This window comes from Ovis canadensis, chromosome X (genome assembly GCF_042477335.2).
Source record: "Ovis canadensis isolate MfBH-ARS-UI-01 breed Bighorn chromosome X, ARS-UI_OviCan_v2, whole genome shotgun sequence".
Classification (NCBI taxonomy): Eukaryota; Metazoa; Chordata; class Mammalia; order Artiodactyla; family Bovidae; genus Ovis; species Ovis canadensis.
The window spans coordinates 68,369,616-68,391,423 of NC_091727.1; the positions used below are offsets into that span (position 1 = coordinate 68,369,616).

Below are 21,808 nucleotides of genomic sequence, written 5' to 3' on the forward strand. Positions count from 1 at the left end.
CACAGGCAGCAAGGGCAAGTTAGCAATGAACTAAACTGATTAAAGCAGAAGCATGGTGAGCTTCAGTGAGCTAAGGTCTGACTTTCTAAGACCCAAGACGACCAGGAATAACTGTGCTCCCATTTAACTTTATTTTATTTTGTAATCTCAGCATTCTGCTTTTTTTTTTTTTTTTGCTGTGTAACCTTGAGTGAGTAGCTTAATCTTTTGGTGCTTCATTGGTTCAAACACACTGAACTGTCTAGAGTGACAAACCATCACCTCTCTTCCTGCAGGTCTTGATAGTTGAATGTAGTTTTGCATGTACAACAATGAGTGCAACCAAAATTGTACTCAACAATTCTAATCATGTATGTGCATGTGTGTAGAAGTGATGTGGCTTAGTCAGGGATGGAGCCCCCTCTCACATAAATGCTGAAGAAGTTTTAAACACTATTGTCCTGTATGTTCTGCAGCTTGGAAAAATTGAACACCTGACCTCACCCTCATAGAACAGGGAAAACAATCACTATCTCTTCCTTGGGGTGGCTTCTCTGAGCCTGGAAGCCTGAGAATTCACTCCTCATGCACCTGAGGGTCACTGCCTACCCTTGGAGGTGGAAGGGTGTGTCAGGGTATCTCTTGGTCACACTCCAAATTTCTGACCACAATCTAACTGTTACGTATGAATAATTCAGGATCAGGAGTCCTGAAAACGTCAGTCTAGATTTTGTTGTCGTTGTTGTGTAGAAGAACAAGATCTAGTCAACAGACAGGAACCATCTTGCTGGGGAATATAGCATGGTCCTTGCTTCTTCTCTGCAAAAGTCCCTCCCTATGCTATCGATATTTTAATGGTTATATAGCAAAAGTGTGCCTTAAAAATTATTCATTGACAAGATTTCAATGTACAAATCTGTCTTTTGAAACTGTGCATTATGACATTATAATGTTAAGTGGGGAAAAAGCAAGGTACAACCACAGAAACATTAAAAACATACAGGAAAAATGTTCAGAAGATAAAAATATTAAATTGAGCAGTCTTTGATTTCTTCATTTTTACACTCTTCCATATTTCCCACACTTTATTAAAATGGAATTTTTATAACCATTGACTTCTGTTTTAGGTTTCTTTTTTCTCTTTTTTCACCATGGAAAGATTTCATGTACAGGATATGGAGTCAGGGGTCTCAAATCAATTAAATGGACATGTGGCCTTGTTAAGTAATTTTCCTTCTCTGGGCTTCTATTACTCCTTCAAAATATGAGGTAGGAGACTGACAAGGCAGTATCCTTAGAGACCCTTCCAATTTTGCTCTTCAATGTTTTATAGCCAAAATCACTGAGCTGGCTGAGCTGCCTAAAGCCTTTGCAAATTGTTCTCTGGTCCTGCTACTAAGTCACTTCAGTCGTGTCCGACTCTGTGCGACCCCATAGATGGTAGCCCACCAGGGTCCCCCATCCCTGGGATTCTCCAGGCAAGAACACTGGAGTGGGTTGCCATTTCCTTCAATGCATGAAAGTGAAAAGCGAAAGTGAAAAGTGAAAGTGAAGTCGCTCAGTCGTGTCCAACTCTCAGCGACCCCATGCACTGCAGCCTTCCAGGCTCCTCCGTCCATGGGATTTTCCAGGCAAGAGTACTGGAGTGGGGTGCCATTGCCTTCTCCCATTCTCTGGTCCTAAGAGCTATCAATTAGTTGGATTCTCCAATTTTCCTGTAACATAATTAGGTATCACTTTATAATGAAAAATATCATGAAAAAGTAAGGTACATGTAATTGAATCTACAATACAGCTAGAATAGGAAAAGAAATGTAAAAAAGAAAATGGAATACATCCTTAAACAAGATGTTGAGTGAAGGAAAAGAAAGCTAGCTGCAGAATAACACATACATTAGGACATTATTATTTATGTAAATTAAGAAAGGCACACAGGACAATTCTATATATTGCTTCTCACTCTCTCTCTTTAGTCCCTCAGTCATGTCTGACTCCTTGTCACCCCATGGACTGTAGCCCACCAGGCTCCCCTATCCATGGAATTCTCCAGGCAAGAATACTGGAGTAAGTAGCCATTCTTTTCTCCCAGGTGATCTTCCCAACTCAGGGATCAAACCTGGGTCTCTTGCATTGCAGGCAGATTCTTTATCATCTGAGCCACCAGGGAAGCCCATATGGATATATAATCTATATGGAAGAATACATACCAAATTAATCTTTGCCTCTGGGAATGAATGGAGAGGAATAGGGGATTGAATTTGACTTGTCTATAATGTGTTATAATGTGTTTCCCACTGGGAAAAGATCTAAAGCAAACTTTATGTTGAAAATGTTAACAGTTGTTGTGCAACATGAATAAGGTTTGGAGATCAGCTATATAACACAGTGCTTAGAGTTAACAATACTGTACACTTAAAGATTTGTTAAGTGGGTAGACATGTTAAGTGTTCCTACCACACACACAAAAAATGTTAAGTTTGTCAATTCTGAGTCAAGATCCAGGTGTGTTTGTTATATTGTTGATTCTCAATGTTTTTCGGTATTTTTCTAATCACTCAAAATAAAACATGCCATTTTTAAAAGCAAAAGGTTGATTATTTCTTTTCCGTATTTTTCAAAATCTGTTAAATGTTCATGGATTATTTTGATATATGGTAAACGAATTTAATCTCAAAACTAGGGAAATGGAAAAGAGAAAAAAGTAATGAGACAAAGAAAAATGAAAGAAGGGGGTCACCAGAATGAGATACAGAGAAGCCCTGGGAGCCTCAGGAACTTCTGGCCCAAAAGTAACCAACAAACTCAAAGATTTAACAAACAGATTTAGCCAAAGATTTAACAAACAGACCTATTGCAAGATGGGGGCTTTGGGGTGTTCCATCCCCCATCCCTTACCATACGTATTTAAAACCCCACTCTGTCTCATTGATTTTCTGCAGACAGAAACTTCCAGTGAGTCTCCTCCAATTACCTAGCCTTTCAGGGACAAAATTTCCATCTTGCCTTCCAAGGCGGCTGCTACAACACCACAAATCACCTTCTGCCATCCTTTCTTGAGCCAAACTCCTACTGATTTCCAGAAATCATATGGGGAATATGACTTTCTAAATTTATTCCCTCACAGTACTCAGCTCACAATATTTTTTAAACTAAATGTCTTACTGTAAAAGTTGAACCTGCTGAAGATAAAAGCTTTTCCTTTTTCCTCTATTGTCCTTCCCCAAGCTAAATCCCCCTCATAGTCAGAAATGCCATTTTATCCTACAACTCTGAAGAAATTTCAGTCATCTTTGTTCTTTGCTGCATACTGATTGACAATTTGGTCCATTTGCTTTTATCAGTTCACAGGCTCTTGATTTCTCCCATGGCCCCTTTGTCAGCTCTTTTCCCCTAGCCCTCCTTGCTTTCTGTGGGCACCTCACAATATGATATTTTTGAATGGCTCTTCCTACCCTGAACTTCTGCTACACGTAGGAGCTATAGCTCTTAGTTGATATAACTGAAGTGCTGGTTCCAGACTTAACTCTCTAAGGGTAGCAGTGACCTTGTATCCAGCCACACAATATGCCAGGAAAGCAGCTATAGTCAAAGGAGATATGGATCATGGGCAACATCAAGTGGAAGGTTGAAGGCCCTGCTGATAAGTGAAGAGGGTAGGCTATGAAGGCGAGGAAGAGTTAAGTGGAATGGATGAACACAGCCTTCATGTGTTCAGAAGTGATAGTCCCTCTTACCTCACAATTCAGAGACCACTGACAGGGCAATCTAAGGGAAGGGATCAGGGCTTGGTCTATAGTAATCACTCTGTCCCTGATTTACAGTATGGCTTTGTGAAATTCACTTTAAAGTACCAGACTCAATTCCCTCATCTGGAACATGTTACCATCATGGAAATTGTTGCTGTGGGAAAAGACCTTAGAGATCAGCTCTAGACCAAGCCCTCATTTCACAGTTTGAAAACTCAGGCCCAGGAAAGGGAAGCAACTTGTCCTATGTGGTCTTCAATATTTACCTTTCTTAACTCCATGAGGTTGTTTGTGAGGTCACATGAAATAAAACATAGGAGACCTTTTAATCCTCTAGAAGAGAGGGGCTATAGAATTCTAAGGTGTTATTTTTGGCAGCCTTAGTGCCTTTGGCCCCTTAACAACTGTCTCCTGAATGAAGATACACCAATCTTAGTTTTAACTTCCTCAGGACCACTGAACACACAGCTGTCTCTCTCAGCTGGCCATCTCAGCAACAAGCGCAAAAAACAGCTCTCTACCCTATTATCCACTGCTGCTTCTCCCACCTTAAACTATCCCAGCTGCTTGAGCATTCCTTCTATCTGACAGTCTGGAAACAACTGGTAGCCCCAGAGTCCTCCTCTGAACTCACTGTAGCCAATACTGCCTTACATCGTGTGACATCCAGCATTTCCATGCCATAAGTAGGACATATGGAGAAGGGAGAAGCTCATTATAAAGGGCCTTCTAGAGGGATCTTGGGAGTGAGAACAGAGCCATGCAAATCAGAGAAAGGCTGAAGAAAACCAAAAGGACAGAGGGCAAAATAAAAAGCATACCTAGGATCACACTTTTTCTTTCAGTGCATACCTAGGATCACACTTTTTCTTTCAGAGTCAAAATGGCTCTTCATTTAAAAGAGTAATTTGAGGGTGTTCCTCTCGAGTACACGGTCTGGCTGTATGACGCAGAATTCTGGATTCTTAAATATAATGAGATGATTTTTCAGAAAATAAAAGAACCCCATTCCTGGCATTAGCTGCATCCACTTTAAGCCTCTATTAACCAACGGTACTCAGTACTGGAAGATATAAAAGTCATATCTGAGGGTCAAACGGCAGAGGTGAGAATCAAAAAGGAGAGATTAGTCCACCTACCTGCTTTTCAGCATCTTTCAGTAGTTGGCTAAAAGTGACTTGTCCCTTACGAATCATGAGTTATCAGGGTCAGCAGCATCATGACATTACCAACTTATCTGGACAATAAACAAATGGGTTTTTCCATTTATTCAAGTGCTAAATATATGTACATGTATCAACCAAAGCATTATTGAAATAGAGCAAAAAAGCAGTGGCTTATAGGAAAGGGTGAGATAAATGACAAGGAAGGCTAACTCTAGGTTCTCTTCCCAGATTTATATAGCAATATCCTGATCCTGGCCCCTCTGCTTAACCAGTGACCACTGTCTTCAAAATTAACTGGTGTATTTGCAGCCTCCTTGAGAGACAAAGTGACAAATTTGGATTCTGGTTGCTCCTACTGTATTATTTCCATATGTCTGAGTAACAGACCTGGTATACTCACCTCTTCCCCACAAATGCACATATGGAAGGATCTAGGTGAGCCATGGTCCTGGATTTACAACCTACACCTTGATCTTGTGTTATCAAATATGTCTACCTCTCTGTCTCCACAGTGTAACTTTCAAACTGTTTCTTCAGATGACTGTCGATGACTTTCTTTTTGTTTAGCTTTAAGTCAAACCACATAAATCTTAAAAAACTCATTGTAGCACTGCATAATTCCCTTTTCTTTCACTTATTTAGCCAAATGAATTTGACTATGTCATTTATGAAACATCTTAACATGCCAAGGCCACAACTTTACACATATAGGATTTGTTACCAGAAAATGCAATGTGACTTATAGACTATACATATGACATACATTAAATAGACAATGGGTGCACCTCTTCTCTTACTGAGATGTAAAGTACATAGGCAGCCCTACGCAAACACCTGAAGATGTACTCACAAATATAGAGATCCAAGAAGGGAAAATGTTACTGAACTACCTCAAGAGGAAATTGAGAACACTGACTCTACATTAAGGAAACTCCTACAAATCTAAGCAAAGAGAGATTTGAGAAGGCAACAGTTATGCCAGTGTACAAAGAATCTGTGTAACAGGATCTACTGACTCCCTGGGCCTTGGACAAAAAAGTGCCAACAAGTCAACACAGCTCTGTAAAGGACAGAGCTCTGTCACAAATGCTGCCCCCACGCAAACTGAGTAAGCATGCTGGAGATAAATGACATAACAGGGGGCAACCAAGATGCCAAATAAACCCTAGATTCTACAAATCAACAGAATGTCCTATTCATAACTTAATCTTTTCTGTTAATATTTCCTCAGTCAACAGTTACTTCAGCCATAGATGTGAAGTTTGCTGCAATGAATAAACAAACTTCTCCCCAATAGGAGAGAATTTCCCTTTAACAAAATGAAGTACGACAGGAATCTGCAACATGTTACCCCACTTCTCTTACAAAGATTGAGAGAAAGAAACATATTTAATACTTGGTATAGTTTCTATCAACTCTCAGTTCAGTTCAGTTCAGTCACTCAGTCCTGTCCGACTCTTTGCGACCCCATGAACCACAGCACGCCAGGTCTCCCTGTCCATCACCAACTCCCAGAGTTTACCCAAACTCATGTACATTGAGTCAGTGATGCCATCCAACCATCTCATCCTCTGTTGTCCCCTTCTCCTCCCACCCTCAATCTTTCCCAGCATCAGGGTCTTTTCAAATGAGTCAGTTCTTCGCATCAGGTGGCCAAAGTATTGGAGTTTCAGCTTCAAAATCAGTCCTACCAATGAACACCCAGGACTGATCTCCTTGCAGCCCAAGGGACTCTCAAGAGTCTTCTCCAATACCACAGTTCAAAAGCATCAATTCGTTGGTGCTCAGCTTTCTTTATAGTCCAACTCTCACATTCATACATGACCACTGGAAAAACCATAGCCTTGACTAGACGGACTTTTGTTGACACAGTAATGTCTCTGCTTTTCAATATGCTGTCTAGGTTGATCATAACTTTCCTTCCAAGGAGTAAGTGTCTTTTAATTTCATGGCTGTAATCACCATCTGCAGTGATTTTGGAGCCCCAAAAAGTAAAGTTAGCCACTGTTTCCACTGTTTCCCCATCCATCAACTCTACTATATTGATAATGTCCAGCTGAGTTCCTTGTACACATATCCTTGTAGTATTCATAGCACCACAGGCTTTGGAAACAAAACCCCAGCCACAGATCTCAAATCCAATAACTAGGTCCTTGTTGTATTCTACCTATGCCACAGTATCTCACACCAAACCTCAATTGTTATAGAACCAACCTTCCTTTCTCACTTCTGGTCTTCCTATGACAGCCATCTATGTATGTATTGTTCAGTATGGTAGCCACTAACCACATATGCTTATTAAGCACTTGAAATGTGACTGAATTCCAACCCCTCGCCAGAAGTAATAAGAAGCCCTGCCCTCCAAGTGTCTACAGAGGCTGAGCGGGGAACCAGAACTTCCACTTCCACCTAGCAGTAACAAAGGCATCACACTCCCTTCCCCTGCTGAAGCAATGTGGGAAAGAGCTAGCTAAACAGGTTTGAATAAGATCCTGAGTCTCAAAATGTAATACAAAAATGTCCAGGTTTCTATTAAAAATCACTCGTCATACCAAGAACCAGAAATATTTTAAGCTGAATGAAAACAGGAAATAAATAGATGTCAAAGCTAAGATGACAGATATTAGAATTAACTAGCAACGATTTTTAAATAGCCATGATAAAAATGCTTCAGTAATAAATTACAAATACTCTTAAAACAAATGAAAAATACAAAGTCTCAACAAAGAAATATAAGATACATGTTTAAGGACCAATTAGAATTTTTAGAAATTAAAAATACAATAACTAAAATTCTAATAAAATATCAATATATGGGCTCTAAAATATAATGAAAGGGACTAAGGAAAGAATTAGCTAACTTGAAGACCAAATGATAGAAATTATGCAATCTGAACAAAGAAACTCAAATTGAAAAATAATGAACAGGATCTCTGTGGGGCTATAAAGAAATATCTAACTTTCCTGTCATTAGAGGAGGCCTGGAACAACAGGATAAAGAAGGCAGGACAGAAAAAGTATTCAAAGAAATAATGGCTGAAAACTTCCCAAACTTGGCAAAAGACATAAACCTACAGATTCAGGTAGCTAAGAGTATATGCAGTGAAAATATCCTTCAGGAACACAGGGGAAATCAAGAAATCTAAGATGAAGGAAAACCAAGAGACTGTGTTGCTAACAAACCAGCACTAAAAGAATGACTAAAGGAAGGTCTCTAAACAGAAAGAAAAATATAAAAATATAAAAGAAGGAAGATAGGACAATAGAAAGTAAAAGTAAGAGTAAATACAATTGACTTTGCTTCTCCTGTTGAGTTCTCACAATTATGTTTGACAGTTGAAGCAAAAATCACGACACTGTCTGATGTAGTTCTAAATATATATAAAGGAAATATCTAGGACTATAATATTATCAGTGAGGGAGAATACAAGGACTTAAAGAGAGGTAAGGTTTATTTAAGCAGGTAAAATGTTGATACTAGTAGACCGTGATAAGTTAGGTACAGGAATTCTGGAAAACAGTTTTGCAGTTTCTTAAAAAACTAAACATACACTTACCATATGACCTAGTAATCACACCCTTGGGCATTTTCCCCAGAGAAATGAAAACATGTTCATACAAAAAACTTTACACTAAACTGTACAGCTTTCTTTGTAATAGCCCAGAACTGGACACAACCAAAATGTTTCTCAGGTAAATGATTAAACAAAAGGTTTCAAGGGAGCTCAGTGGTAAAGAATCCACCTGCCAATATAGGAAACAAAGGAGACCCAGATTTGATCCCTGGGTCGGGAAGATCCCTTGGCGAAGGAAATGGCAACCCACTCCAGTATTTACCAGTATTTATGCATGAAGAATTGATGCTTTTGAAGTGTGGTGTTGGAGAAGACTCTTGAGAGTCCCTTGGACTGCAAGGAGATCCAACCAGTCCATTCTGAAGGAGATCAGCCCTGGGATTTCTTTGGAAGGAATGATGCTAAAACTGAAACTCCAGTACTTTGGCCACCTCATGCAAAAAGTTGACTCATCGGAAAAGACTCTGATGCTGGGAGGGATTGGGGGCAGGAGGAGAAAGGGACGACAGAGGATGAGATGGCTGGATGGCATCACTGACTCGATGGACGTGAGGCTGGGTGAACTCCGGGAGTTGGTGATAGACAGGGAGGTTTGGCGTGTTTCAATTCATGGGGTCACAAAGAGTCGGACACGACTGAGCGACTGAACTGAACTGAAGGCATGAAGAATCCCACGGATAGAGAGACTGGTGGGCTGTAGTCTATGGGGTAACAAAGAGTTGGACACAACTGAGTGACTGAGTACACATACATGCAACCTGTACCGCTTTCTTTGCAATAGCCAAACACTGGACACAACCAAAATGTTCCTAACAGGTAAATGGTTAAACAAACAACAATATATACATACCATGGAATACTGCTCAACAGCATAAAGAAATGTACCATTTATACGCAAGACAGTTTAGACCTCAAGGGCATTATACTGAGTGAAAAAAGCGAACCTGAAAAGGTCACATACTCCATGACTCTATCATTTTTGAAATGAAAAAACTATAGATTCATTTTTTAAAAAGTATTAGTGACTGCCAGGGTTTGGGGATAGAGGGAGTAAGGGGGTGAATGTGACTGTAAAAAAATAATAATAGGTAGCACAAGACAGGTTTTTGTGCTTCCCTGGTGGCTCAGAGGTTAAAGCGTCTGCCTCCAATGTGGGAGACCCGGGTTTGATCCCTGAGTCAGGAAGATCCCCTGGAGAATGAAATGGCAATCCACTCCAGTATTCTTGCCTGGAGAATCCCAAGGACAGAGAAGCCTAGTAGGTTACAGCCCACGGGGTCGCAAAGAGTTGGACACGACTGAGCAACTTCACCTTAATAGTATTTATATTGATGGTGTCAGTGGTACACAAATCTACACATGTGATAAAATGACATAGAACGAAACAAACCTATTGTTCTAACACCAAGTTCAAGGTTTTGGTCTTATACTATAGTTAGGTAAGATTTAACTATTGGTGGAACTAGGTGAAAGGTACATAGGACCTCTCTGTCCTTGAAACTTCCTGTGAATCTATTATTTCAAGATGGAAAGAAAAAAAATCAAGTCACTGTCACTACTATAACCTGTGAATATGTCAGGTTATATGGCACAGGGGAATTAAGGTTGCAGATGGAATTAAGTTTGCAAATCAACTAACCTTGAGATGGGGAAATAATTCTGTCCTGTTCATCCAAGTCGGAGAAGGCAATGGCAACACACTCCAGTACTCTTGCCTGGAAAATCCCACGGATGGAGGAGCCTGGTAGGCTGCAGTCCAGGGGGTTGCACAGAGTTGCACATGACTGAGTGACTTCACTTTCACTTTTCACTTTCATGCATTGGAGAAAGAAATGGCAACCCACTCCAGTATTCTTGCCTGGAGAATCCCAGGGACGGGGGAGCCTGGTGGGCTGCTGTCTAAGGGGTCGCACAGAGTTGGACATGACTGAAGTGACTTAGCAGCAGCAGCAGCAGCAGCAGCATTCATCCAAGTAGACTCAATGTAATTACCAAGTTCTTTAAAAGTAGAAGAGGGAGGCAGGAGAGTGAGCTATCAGAGAAGGAGACATGACAATGGAAGCAAGATTGAAGTGATGCAATGTAAGGAATCAATCCATTATTGCTGATTTTGAGAATGTAGGGAAGCCATGAAACAAGAAATGTAGGCAGAATCTAGAAGCTGGAAAAGAAAAGGAAATGGAGTCTCCCCTACAGCCTCCAGAAAGGAATACAGCCCTGCTCATACCTTAATTTTACCCCAGTGAGACCTATTTCAGATTCTTGACCTCTAGAATTATAAGATAATAAATTTATGTTGTTCTAAACCACTGAGCTTTTGGTAATTTGTTACAGTAGCTACAGAAAACTAATACAATCACCAACTAGGAGTTAAAAACTAACCCACTCAAAGACGGCTTTTTGCAGAGTACATTCAATTCATCAGTCAGAAGTGAATAACTAAGGACTGTAATCTTGAGTTATATATATTGTAATCTTGAGTTGTATATATTATATATATTGACCATGGCTATATACCATGGCTAATGCAATCTGCAATTCCATATCACCAATGATATCAATAATAGAAATCTTGCCTCATAATCGCAGGGAAAAGAAATATGTTACTCCTTATTAAGTGGGGCCTGGTAAGGCAATGCAAACATAAGAATAGAAGCATTTGTGCCATGGAGGCTGGAAATCTTGTTTCAGTTTCAGTTCAGTTCAGTTCAGTCGCTCAGTCGTGTCTGACTCTTTGTGACCCCATGAATCACAGCACGCCAGGCCTCCCTGTTCATCACCAACTCCCGGAGTTCACTCAAACTTGTGTCCATAGCGTCTGTGATGCCATCCAACCATCTCATTCTGTCGTCCCCTTCTCCTCCTGCCCTCAATCCCTCTCAGCATCAGTGTCTTTTCCAATGAGTCAACTCTTCGCATGAGGACTTCCATGAGGACTTCGCATTGAACTTCCAATGAACACCCAGGACTGATCTCCTTTAGGATGGACTGGTTGGACCTCCTTGCTGTCCAAGGGACTCTCAAGAGTCTTCTCCAACACCACACTTCAAAAGCATCAATTCTTCGGCACTCAGCTTTCTTCACAGTCCAACTCTCACATCCATACATGACCACTGGAAAAACCATAGCCTTGACTAGACGGACCTTTGTTGGCAAAGTAATATCTCTGCTTTTCAATATACTATCTAGGTTGGTCATAACTTTCCTTCCAAGGAGTAAGCGTCTTTTAATTTCATGGCTGCAATCACCATCTGCAGTGATTTTGGAGCCCAAACAAATAAAGTCTGACACTGTTTCCACTGTTTCCCCATCCATTTCTCATGAAGTGATGGGACCAGATGTCATGATCTTAGTTTTCTGAATGTGGAGCTTTAAGCCAACTTTTTCACTCTCCTCTTGTCACTTTCAACAAGAGGCTTTTTAGTTCCTCTTCACTTTCTGCCATAAGGGTGGTGCAATCTGCATATCTAAGGTTATTGATATTTCTCCCAGCAATCTTGGTTCCAGCTTGTGCTTCTTCCAGTCCAGCGTTTCTCATGATGTACTCTGCATAGAAGTTAAATAAGCAGGGTGACAATATACAGCCTTGACGTACTCCTTTTCCTATTTAGAACCAGTCTGTTGTTCCATGTCCAGTTCTAACTGTTGCTTCCTGACCTACATATAGGTTTCTCAAGAGGCAGATCAGGTGGTCTGGTACTCCCATCTCTTTCAGAATTTTCCACAGTTTATTGTGATCCACACAGTCAAAGGCTTTGGCATAGTCAATAAAGCAGAAATAGATGTTTTTCTGGAACTTTCTTGCTTTTCGATGATCCAGTAGATGTTGACAATTAGCTAGAGAGAATTTTCTCCTGTGTTAGTAAAGAGGGCATTTATACTTATTTTCTAACAGGGGGGAATGTAGAAATCATAGGAAAAATGCATTAAATTAGAAAAAGGATGGGGTTAATAAAGTTGGTAAAAAAAAAAACTCAGCAGAAACAAAGCTAATTTTTTATAATACAGGAGAATCTGTTCTATTCTTTTCTCTTCCTCAGTATCCTAGTGCTTAGCATGTAGTAGATGCTCAATAAATGTTTGCTGAATTGAGTTAGAAATGATCATTAATGGATCCTTTCAGATTTAGAATTCCATTAGTCCTCATACTCTGCCATACTCCAAACTGCTAAGAATAGAAACAAAGGGATAGGCAAGAAACATTTATTCATAGATAGGAATACCACGTATTCTTACCGTTGCATTTGCATTGCAAATTCTTACCATTGCATTTGCATAGCACATATGTGGCATGCTTGCAGAGGTTAAGGAGCATTGCCTTTAATATATAATGTTGAAGTGTGAAGTGAAGTCACTCAGTCATACCCGACTCTTTGCGACCCAGTGGATTGTAGCCCACTCAGGCTCCTCTGTCCATGGGATTCTCCAGGCAAGAATACTGGAGTGGGTTGCCATTTCCTTCTCCAGGGGATCTTCCCAACCCAGGGATCAAACCCGGGTCTCCTGCATTGCAGGCAGACGCTTTATCCTCTGAGCCACCAGGGAAGCTCCAGAATGGCTAACATTGCAAAAGGCCCATGAGTCCCAACAGTCCTTATGAAGATATCTGGACACCACCTCCCTCTCTGGCTCCATCAACATACTTAACAGTCAGTGCTAGCAAGAGTTTCCAATTTTTTGTCAAGATAAAATTTCTCTTTGGCTAAGAGAAATATATAGAAATAGAAAACTGAAGAGAGAGCAATGGAGGCAAGTAAGTGTGAGTGAGCTTTTATGTAATGTATTTTATATATTAATAATGAACTTGCAGAGGTTGAGTGTTGAACAAAATCTGAAAGTTAACAAGTCAAAGATTTAGAGAAACTAGCCCTGACTTGGCTTTGGTGAGAACAGTAATGGCAGAATGAGTAATAAGTGACTCTTTTTCATAATAAAAAGAATGCCTGTGAGGCTAATCAGAAAAATGCTTATAACGGTAGCTGAGAGCTGTGAACCACCAAGTATACTAATACCAGGCTTTTTTGAAAAAGTCATCTTCATGTCTCCCCTTTCAAGTTACCTTGACGATGACAGTCATGCAACAGGAATTCGTGTAACAACTGGGCAAAGGCTAGTGCAGACGTTTTTAACTCACAATGCATGGTTGGACTCCCTGAAAACGCATGAAAGTGTCATATCTTTAAATTAGCACAATTCTGAAGAGAGTATCCTTGACATTCATCAAATTTTCAAAAGGGTTCATGCCAAAAAAAAAGGTTAGGAACCACTGAGCTAGACAGTAATGGTCCATTTTTTCTACTCCCCTACTTAGTAAAACTCTTCTTCAGAATGTGTTCTAGTAACTTAGTAAATAAAGAGACAGAGGGTCTCTGTTCAAGCAAGTTGCAGAGACCTGGTCTCTGGGTTAATAAATCATATGGATGCCTAGAATGATGTGGAAAATATTGGAAAGGAAGATGGGAAGAATTCATTAGCACCACAAAATTTAAGTTACTGCAATAGGCAGGAAAGAAAAGATCATTATTGACATTTCAACTCAAATTCACATGTGGATTTCACCTATGGGATCATCCTCCTGCCACCTCACCAGGTTCTGGACAGTCTCCTAACCCCTAGATATCAGCTGATAGGTATGTGTTCAGGAAATGTGGACTCATTTGACAGTGGCCTAAGTAAAGCTCAATTATGAAGAGGAAGCTTGTAAACATTTGCAAAAGCAACTCTAAATGGCTTCACATTTTCTTCTTGTCTACATTATTTCTTTTTCCATAGCAAGCCAGATTTGGCCTGTGGGCTATAGTTTCTTTTGACTCTGGCCCTAGATCAATGAAAACCAATCATAGATACTTAAGACTAGAAGGCAGTTTAAAAAGTTATCTTGTCCATTACAGAAAAAACAAATGGAAATATACATAATATATGTAATATATATATATACATATATATATTTCATTCATATATTTGTATATTTGGCAAGACCAATATCTGGCAAACTATTCTGGACACAGAAGTACCTGTGAACTTCTCAAAATATGTTCTAAAAAGAAACTAACACAACACTGTAAATCAACTATACTTCAATTCAAAAAAAATTTTTTTAAAAAGAAGAGTTCAGGGAATTTCATGATTTCACTTCAGGACCCTGGTTTCAATCCCTGGTCAGGGAACTAAGATGCTACGTGCTACAGGGAGGGCTAAATAAATACTTAGAAAAAAAGAATTCACACCTCAGTTGCTACCACCCTTTTTTGTCTTACAACAATTCATACTATGGTCAGGATGATCTTTCTAAACCTAAATGCCTTCTGATATGCTTTAAGCCTATAAACTATTACCAGTCTTTCATGAAAGAACAGCCACTCTCCAGCAAGCAGACCACAGCCGTTTGTGTGTGCATGTGTGTGTATGTGCATGCACAAATGCATTTTGGAGGGATATCTTTAGACCCAATAATCTAATTCCATCAAGCCCAAAGCTTGAATTATTTCTTGTATTCTTATCCTCCAGAAAGACTTCTTAGCTAGGAAAAAGACAGACTGAACTAGTTAAGGGATTATGACATTTTCAAAGCTCATCCGGATTTTACAAATATAACCATCTCCCTAAATCAAGAAGCATATTTGATTTAAAAGTGACCTACAGTTAGGGTGACCATAGAAACTTTTTGTCCAAAATGGGACACTTGAGAGTAAAATAAGTATGCTGGGACAACCAGGTATAATCAACAACATATGGCCACCCTACTTACTTACAGTCTTCCATAGAAGAAACACTTTAACTTACCCTCAACAAAATGAATCTCTATTCCTTGTTGTCAATGGAGGATGGCTTAACACTACTCTAGTAGTCATGCCCACAGTATAATCTTGTTCTCTAACCTCTAAACCTCGCCAAGTTAAACATTAGGAGCAACTTCTTGCTTAGGCTAGCCATATAAAACTTAAGATAGGCTATTGAGGGAGAGAGGTATAACTGTTAAATGGGATTTGGGGGTTTTTGAGAAAATCGTCAATGATTAATTATATCAAAATCACCCTACTGAAGATGGAGAAATGACTTATTGAAGCTCCTTTTAGAAAAATTAAAATTATGTTCATAGTAGGATCCTGAAGACATCAGTCCTTTTTCTACCAGAGAACAAGAGAGGGAAAGATATTGAGCCACAGTGCTTATCTATAGAAAATGAGACCAAAAGGAACACATTCCTTAGCAGAGGCCTGCAAATCACAGTAGGCAATGAGGGACTGGCCCCACCCTCAACTGTAGCTGGCCCAGAAAAGGCCTTACCATCAGTAAAAGGCAGCTTCCTCCCACACTCCACTTTCCTGGTTGACCCCACCCCAGATCACATTCCCCAACATTTAATGTGCTACTGTGGCACAAGGACAGTGTTGTTTGAGAAGAGAGGAAAGTTCACCTCTGCCTAAAATGAAATTTTCTGGGAGAGAGAAAAGGTCTGAGGTTAAAGGTAGCCTCGAGTGACACTGTTTTGTCCAGTCCCCTTTGTTTTGTTTCCAAGCAGCCCTGGAGAAGTGGCATGAAGAGCCCAACCAAGTTCTTTGTGTCTAACCATATGACATTGGGTTTGAAAAGGTGTTTTCTGGTTGAGAAACTGTCAATTAGGGAGCTAGCTGATGGGCTACTTTTCAGAGGAGGCAATGGGGAAAAAAAAAGAAAATGTCCAACTCTGAAGTTTTTATGATAGGAAAAGTAGGAAAGCCAGATGACCTATTCCTTAGTATATCATTTCCCTTCCCTATCATCTACTTTGGTTCTTCTCTCCTTTTGCTTACTGCAAGAAGGAACACGTAAACCATACATGTGCCACCAGATAAATAAGTTTAAAGATAATATAACAGAATCAAAGGCCAATTAGAATCTCCTTTTATCCCTTTACTAAGGGTTTGGAGAAAAACAAAGTATTCACTAGAACTGGACTTAGGAACACAGAAACTGCAATCAATGGTTCTTTGGTTAGGCTGGTACCTCTCCTAAGCAAATTCTTCTGTGTAACTGGGATCTCTACCAGTGATTGTGTCAGAAAGTCATGAGCATGTATGTTTAAAACCGAGCCCTTATCACTTTTTTCATCTCTCTTCTCTCACCTCCTAAACACAGGCAACACCGCCACATCTTTAGCTGTCTCTGTTCACTGAGTAGTTTACAGGTAATCAGACAATTGTGAAAAAAAGAAAAAGGGAAGAGAGTCGGACTGAATAAAACGGAGAGAAAGCAGCAGTGTGCTGTACTTGTTTGACTTTGGCAACAGGGTGTAATAGGTTTGCTTGTGTGTGTGTGTTTCAAAAAGCATTGATGCATCGAATATTTATTCACTGAACAGGTTGATTTATTTAACAGACTTGATATATGTCAGATTCTACCATGTGCTTACATAATTGTTACCCATTTATCAGAGCTGTTATTTAGCCAAATATTTGTTTTAAAAGCATTTTCCTTTAAATGACTTTCTCTAGCCCACTGCACAATCAATCCATGGTTCATTTTAATTATGTAATGTTATGTTACATTATGTTAACAACAGCTATTTGGTGGAGGTCTCTGAAATCTCATCTTCCAGGGCCATTTCCATCTCCACCCAAAATCTATTTCTTTTTCCCCTTGTAATAAATTTCTGGTTAAAATCACATCATAGGGAACATTTAAAAACTATGTATAATGCTTTTTCATGTTATGTTATTTTACACTTTTGATTTCCAGAAAAAAAAATGCAGTTTCTCAACATTCTGCTAAAATCACAGATCTGAATATTAATAACCTAAAAAACTGGCTATAAAGACAAAAGTATGATTGTGTGTGTGTTGAGGGTGTGTGTCTGTGGGGTGTGGAAAAGCAGTTGGAACAGCAATGGGAGAGCTAGGTGGATAATTAAAATAAGAGAAAGTAAATGGAATCAAATTTCAAAACAAATTTTGTTGAATCACCCTTCTCCATCTGAATACATGTGCAGAAAGAATCATATTTTTTCAACTCAAATGCATTCAGTTTATCTAGATTCTGTGGGAGGTAAAATATTAGAAGGTATTTCCAAGAAACAAAAATGTTTAATCACTAGCTGCCATGCCTAGTTTGAGTTCCTCTACTGTAAATATGCCATCTGCAAAGGCAAGAGGCTTGTTTTGACCTCCCAGGTCAAGAAGTGTGGGGACTAGTAAAGATGAGGTGTGGGAGGGAGGAAGGGAAATCCCACCATCACACAAGTGAATCTCTGACCTAGTAAGCAAATACGTTTGTGTTGTTACTGTTGGGTAAAATGTACAAGTCTTCCAGAAATTAGACACTGTAATAAAAATGTACCAGCCCAAATTTAAATTGCTCACTAGACAGATGGTTAATTATATTCACAGCCACATATTTCACTGGGATAGAGTTTCAGACACTCAGCCAGTTTTATTTGATTAGCCGGTTTCCCAGTTAATATGTAAAATGACAGTTACTTAGGGCTTTTTTGTTACCTTCTAAAAATATATTTTAAATAAGTATAAATTCTCAGCCATGAGAATTTCATGGCTGTAAGTAAAACGTTTGGTCATGTTAACCTATGTGTAAAAGATGTAAGAGAGATTCATCCCTCGAAACCCGAATGGTCTCTATAGTTCAGAGAAGACCATTGGAGCACATTTTCTCACCAAGCAAAATATCTCCGCAACTATCAGCACACTCTTCTCCACGATCAAAAACAACAGAAGAGATATTCAAATCCCAGGGTAAAGTGTTTTAGATGCTTTTTAAAAACAGCCCTGGGAGGCCTACACACAAATCATGTCTTTGCAGATAACAGTGTAGAAAATGGAACGCTAGGAAAAGGCCACAGAGCTAAGTATATTGCTGTGCACAGAATTCAACAATATGCTGGGAGCAGAAACCCAGAAGCAAAATACCAAGCCCACTTATTCCAAAATGCAAACAGAAGCTTGAAGAAAATCAAATGTGTTGGTGTCGAAATGGGGATGCCATTTTTTTTTTCTCTCTCTCTCTTAGAAAAAAAGAAAACCTTGGGCGGGTTATTCGATCCCTCATGGATCAGACAGAAGCAGTCATGCTGAAACCATTGGATTCCTCAGCAGAACGGCGCCAACTCAGCGGCGCGTTTTCCACACTTTCCCAGAGCCTGGCCCGACTCCCCGTGTGGGCTCGAGGCCTCCCCGCCCCACCGGGTGTGAGAGCGGAGCGGCGGTGTGCTGCCGGGAGCGGCAGAGTGAAACGCCAGAAGCCACGCAGGAAAGCGTCGATTCGACTGCCACCGAGAGCGGGAAGGGGCAATGGGCCAATTACGCAAAGGTGACATGCCGCGTGGGGCTCTATAGGGCTCCCAACTTAGACCTGCCCACGGCCCTGGTCCGGTGGCGAGTGTTCAGTGGCGCTCTGTGGTCGCCAGTGCAGCCCAGCGGACACGGAAGGTGTCGGCAACGGCGCTTCTCACCTTTGGCCCTGACTCCTGGTCGCGGCCGCCTCGTGGGTTTGCCCGCTGACACCGGAGAGTGCAGTGTTAGTGCCCGTTCCCCAGCCAGGATCTTCCTGGCGCCGGCCCGCAAGGAGGCGGCACTCAGCTGGTCCCCGCCGCCCCGCTCTGAGCGCTGTGGCTCCGGCCCGCTCGCTTCCCCTCCCCCTCGCCGCCACCCCCTCCCCCGGCGCAAGCACACAGGCCTTTCCTAGATTACAGTGCCTGTCGGGGCTAACCGGGATCTCTCGCCCTCGCGGCCTCACTCCCTCATATACAGACAGACACACGCACGCCATTCTCACACAGACGTCCTCCCTTCTGTTTCCCCTTCTTCCTCTTCTCGCTCGGGTTCCCCCAACGCGTTCCACCCCCTGCAGCCGCCACCCCGCGTCAACCGGGAAGCCGGCGAGAAAGGCCGGGGGCTGGATGGCAGCGCTTGTACTCACCTCCCAGGCCGACTCCGGAGACACGCGTCGCCGGCGGACTCGGGCAGCTGGCGCTGGAGCTAGCGCGGCCGCAGTCAAGGCTGGGCTGCTCCCGTCGCCGCAGCTGCTCAAGCTGTCCCCTCCGCCGCTGTTGCTACTGCTGCCGCCGCCGCCGCCGCCTCTGCCTCAGCTCCATGCGCCGGGCCCGCCAGGTGGACGCGCCTCTCTCCCTCAGGCGCCGCCGCCGCGGCGGTGCTGGATGGTTTCAGAGCTGTCTGGTTATGGCCCTAAAACTCAGCGTCTCAGTGGCCGCCGGCTGCTCCTGAGGTCCGCTCTTCTAGTGCACCGCCGCCTGCTCCGGCCGGGGCTATCTCACCAGTGGGCTGCGCGCACGGCGCTGGAGCCTGCTGAGTGCCGTGGCTGCGGCCGTCCGCAGGAGGGAGAGAGGAGGGCGGCTGCTACTGCCGCTATCGCTGTTAAAGCTATTGCTAAATGCTGCTACTGTCGCTACTGCCACTGCTGTGGCGGCGGCTGCTGCTGCTGCTGCTGCTGATGCTACTGGTTTTCCTTCCCGGGTTCTCCCCCTGCCTCTTCCCCACTCCTCCTCCCCCCCCCCTCACCCCGCTCACTTTCTCCACCTCCTCCTCCTCCCCCTTCTCCTCCCTCGCCGCTTTTCTCAGAGCCTCTGCGGGCGCTGCCTGGTCTCCTCTTCTCAGTGAGCTGCCTCTGCCCATTCAGAAAGGTGCCCAGAGTGGGATTGCCTCGGCTGCCACCATCGCTATTGCCCCTGCCATTGTTTCCTCCAACACCGCTGTTCTTGCTGGACCCGTTCCCCCCTCTACCTCCCTTGCCTACCACAGCCCTCCTTTTTCCTCACGCGCTCTCTTTACCCTCTCTACAGTCCCTTCCCATGTGCCCCCTCCCACTTTGTCCGTCTGTCCCTCCCTCCCCTCAGGCACCCGGGAGCGCGCACTGCGCGGCCACCTGTCATAAAGGGCGCGCACTCCCTTCCCCACCCCCACCCCGCCCCCCACTTTTATTCTCGAAGCCAGTCCAGTCCACCGCGCCAGTGGCGCGTTCTTCCCTGGCAGACACACAGCTGGACATCACTCTTCCACGCCTTTTAGGGTAGTTATGTGTACAGAGAGGGCGCTCTGAAGTTTGGGGAAGAATATTTCAATGTTCAAAGGAGACGCTTCTCCCACCAAGCGTCTAACCATTCAACCTCTACCTACCCTTAACTTCAGAGTCTAGGCCCTCAGGAGGGTGGGTTGTGTTGGAAGAGCTGGATGGAGGGCCATTTTCTAGAGAACTGGAGATGGCTGGGTTTTTTTGTTGTTTTTTGTTTTTGTGTTTTGTAATGAAGAGAAGGAGGGAGCATGGAATATGCCTGGAAGGAAATGGGATGTACCTGACTGCTGTCCTAGAGAAATCTCTTAGGTGGTCATTTACCATCAGAATTCATGGGAACCCAACAGGAAAAGCCAGCGATTCCAGAGCAACTTAGAAGGGACCATTCAGCACTCCTGGAACCCTGAGTGTAAGGTTGGGGCCTAAGCCCCTGAGTCATCACCACTAAGAACCAGGGCAAATGATGGAAAGGTTAAGTGCTAGAACAGAAGGTACAAAGCTAAGCTACTTTCTGTGCACTTGTTCCAGAAAGCCTTTACCAAAGCACAGTTTCTCCTATCTGGCAGGGCCCAATTTCAGATGTATTTGCTGCCACAGCTGCAACTTCATTTTGCTGCCAAGGTTCAGGCTTTGAGACCTTATATATGCAACTCTCACCATCACCCTCAGTAGAACCTCTATGACCTGTCACACAACCCTTCTGCACAGATTGGGAGGGTCTGTTTCCCTTTCCCTGGCAAAGCAGGAAAGACAAATGTTCTAGATATCCCATTGCCAACAAGGTCTGTGTTACCTTTTCTAGTCTAGAGCACTCTCCATGAGTCTTTTCTTCACTGAGAAGTAAAGAGTCTGAGCACAGAGAGTCCTTTTACAATTCCTCATCTCCATGCCTTGGGTTCTGCCATTCCACCTGCTTGGAACACTCTTGTCCTTTCTCCCTATCATTTTATATCTGTTAAACTCATCCATAAATAATAGCTCATCTACAAGTAATTGATCATTATTGAGCTCCTAATATGTGCCAGATTCTATGCTAAGCAATTTACATGAATTATTTTATTTAAGCCTCACCAGTCCCTGGTGGCTCAGAGGTTAAAACGTCTGCCTGCAATGCAGGAGACCTGGGTTCAATCCCTGGGTCGGGAAGATGCCCTGGAGAAGGAAATGGCAACCCACTCCAGTATTCTTGCCTGGAGAATCCCATGGATGGAGGAGCCTGGTGGGCTACAGTCCTGGCGGGCTACAGTCCATGGGGTCCCAAAGAGTCGGACACGACTGAGCGACTTCACTTTTCTCATTTCTTTTCAAGCCTCACGACAAACAC

General features: G+C 42.4%; 1 protein-coding gene across 3 annotated transcripts in view; it reads right to left on the minus strand.

Moving 5' to 3' along the window:
• Positions 1 to 19,989, minus strand: part of NEXMIF (neurite extension and migration factor) — a 204,595-nt gene extending 184,606 nt beyond the window's left edge. Inside the window, exon 1 of one of the 3 annotated variants that reach the window (XM_070291840.1) lies at positions 19,375 to 19,989. The gene's annotated coding sequence lies outside the window, so the exon portion shown is untranslated. Of the gene's footprint in view, positions 1 to 18,907; positions 19,081 to 19,374 lie in introns of those variants that run through there. The other 2 variants (XM_070291842.1, XM_070291841.1) reach the window with 2 other exon arrangements.
• Between the last annotated feature and the right edge of the window lie 1,819 nt (positions 19,990 to 21,808).